Genomic DNA, 3,169 nt, shown 5'->3' on the forward strand with positions numbered 1-3,169 from the left:
TCGGCTTATAGATCCTATTGGTTAGAACGCTCGGGGACACGTGTCGAATATTTTTCGACCTAGTATCACTGAAAAAGTTTCTTAAAAATCGATCTTCCTACTAAAATGGCACACACACACTAGTGATAGAGATGTAGCTGACAGACCTAAATGATCGGAAACAATCAAACTACAGGTTCATCGCCTCAAGGAGTCTAAAAAAGAAACTACAATTTATGTTCACTTTTGTTTTTTATTTATTCATATCTGAAGCAATACTACCATAACAGAATATGTTGTCCATTTATTGCCTATTTCTTTTAGATGTTTTAACAAAATTCCCATCAGTACATTCAGTAGATTACGTTTTTTTAAAGGACGCAATAATAATAAATTATTAGCTTTAATAATATCTTTATAGAACTATTTCTAGGTACTGAATGTTGAAATATTGAAAACTTTTTGGGAACATACGATTTTCGCCAATTTTTTTGGTGTAAGTAAATTGTTTTGAACAGTATAAAAATTGTGAATAACAGCTCAAAAGGAATCAGGTTGTAATTGTACCAAAATGTTTCTTCGTGGTCCACTACATTTTTTTGAGTGTGTGGATGCAAATTCAAGTCGGCCAAAATTTACATATAAAAGAAACTGTATATAACCCTGCCAAGGGTAGAAATCTTGCGTAAACATGGCAGACATGGGACATACGTCCACTAAAAAAAGTATCATCGCCGTGTATTACGTTGATTTAATAATTAAATTGGCAATTGAACCGGGTGGAGAGGATCGATTTATCGATTGAGATTATTTTATAATAAACTATGTTGGAAAATGGGCCAAATTTTTTATTTTATTTTTCTCCACCCGACAATTTTAAAATAAAATTCGTATATCATTGCATTCGAGAACGGTGTGATTAACATACGCAAATAAAAATAGATATGTAACTTAAAATATGTATATAATAAATATAACTAAAAAAATCATGCCTTGAACAAAAAAAAACGTAGTCTGAATTAAATTCAAGACTGCCTCCTGTGAGGATCGAACTCACGACCCCTGGTTTACAAGACCAGTGCTCTGCCACTGAGCTAAAGAGGCGTTCGGCAAACCGAACGTTCTAGCTACACTTCAAGCAATTACTTCGAATAATATCTTTTAAAATAGAAAAACCGCTATTAATAATTTTATTAGTCGTATATTTTCATTATTATATAAATAAAAAATATGTTATTTTACTGTTCATACACAATAAAGTTAAAAAAAATAATGCTAAAATTTAATACACTGACAGGCAAACAATTCCACCCACTTGTAATATAACTTGATTTATATATATTTTTATATAATAATCAAAGTTTCAAGGTTTCAAGTTTTTTAACGATTAATAATTGTGTCTTTGTCTAAAAAAGTAAAAAATAAATAAATCGCTAAGGAAATAAATATATTTAGAAATATTTCCAATAAAAAAACTAACAAAGAATGAAACAATTTGAAATTTGCATTAAAGTATGTAATTAATATTAATAATAAAATAACTTAAAATGTTAAAAAGTGATTAAATTTACTTAAACTGACATTTTGTATTATTTTACTTTTGATTTATCTATACAGGGTCCTATATGTCAAACTGATCCTCAATTGTATTCCAGATATTTTACTTTTTAAGTTATTATAACTTTATACTTCAATTTTTCATAATTGTTTTTCGTAAGGTCCAACGTATCTCATAAAATGAAAATCCTACTTTAAATTTGATTACAACAATGGAAATTGTGAGATTAATTTTTGTATTGTAACCTTAAGCAAACAAAACACAAAATACTGCAATAAAAATTGTCAGGAAACGATGACATGCATTCTTCAAGAAGGTAAACAATTTGAACATAATTTAATTTTTAAAAGATTTTTGTATTTTAGTTTTGTTGTATGTTGTACGAAAGAGTGTTTTTTCTTGCTTACTTTGTAATACTTACATTATTTTTTAATAGAAGTTTCAAAATATTAACTACAGTTTTTTTTAAACGTGTGTATCCGAAATATCAAATGTTTTGCAATTAAACATTTTTTGGCCTTTGAAAAATTATGTACATTTATTACATTTCATTAGTAGGGGCAACTTTTCCGTAAGCACCAGATCTTTCAGTATTCACAGAACCAAGAAAAACTTATTTAAACTTAGGCAAAAACTTTGGAAAATCGTAAAAGTTTATCTTCTAAGTGATTTTGTATGCTTAAGGTTGCAATAAATGAAGAAATGAATCACATAGGATTTTTAACGTCCTTTTTTTATTGGGAGTAATCAAAGTTACGGTAGGATTAACATTTTATGAGATTCGGGGAAGTTCGTTTTGTCCTAATTATATGTACCTTCTAGCAGTGTAGTAAGTAAATCGAAAGATTTAGCGAATTGGTGATAGTTTATATAAATAAATCTCTCACAACTTAATAAGTATAAACTTATCAGATCAGTCTGAGTTTATCCGTGGAAGTGTTAACACCTTCTGTTATCTCCAGCGTAAATTTTTCCAGTTCCTTTTTAGGGAGTACCGATTTTTTAAAAAATTTAAATAATATTTATAATTATTCGGAGATCATGAGATGCGGTAGGTTTTGGAAAAACATTTTCTTTATCGTGCCAACGTTTCGACCTTTATTGAGATCATCTTCAGGGCCTGGGATTTATAAACAATTTTTAAATTTTACAATTACATGTAGGATGTGAAAAAAAAGGATTTATACAATGCTAGAAATTTTTAGATTAAAAAAATAATATATATCCTTTTTTTCACATCCTACATGTAATTATAAAATTTAAACAATGTTTATAAATCCCAAGCCCTGAAGATGATCTCAATAAAGATCGAAACGTTGGCACGATAAAGAAAATGTTTTTCTAAAACCTACATCACACCAGACCGCATCTCACGATCTCCGAATGACCATTGATAAAGGTCACTAATCACCACACATAATATTTAGTATAAGGTTCATTTCTTTTCATTGCTATTCTTCTTTCCTCGCAGAATCTGAATGAAGTTACAGATTCGACCCCTGTACCGGAGCCCTGATAAGGGCGACTGATTTCCGATCAGACATAATAAATGGTGTAGGAAATGTGTATTGAAGTCGCTGATCCCTACTCCAGGAAAAACCTGCAAAGATTATGGTCCTTTTCGGGTTTGCA

General features: G+C 29.5%; 1 non-coding gene across 1 annotated transcript; it reads right to left on the reverse strand.

Annotated features, from left to right (window-relative positions):
* Positions 1–1,011: 1,011 nt before the first annotated feature.
* On the reverse strand, positions 1,012–1,083 carry Trnat-ugu. Its single transcript has one exon. It is a non-coding gene; the product is annotated as a tRNA-Thr (tRNA).
* Positions 1,084–3,169: the final 2,086 nt, after the last annotated feature.

Source organism: Cimex lectularius, unplaced genomic scaffold (genome assembly GCF_000648675.2).
Source record: "Cimex lectularius strain Harlan isolate CLEC.00 unplaced genomic scaffold, Clec_2.1 scaffold4, whole genome shotgun sequence".
NCBI classification, from domain to species: Eukaryota; Metazoa; Arthropoda; class Insecta; order Hemiptera; family Cimicidae; genus Cimex; species Cimex lectularius.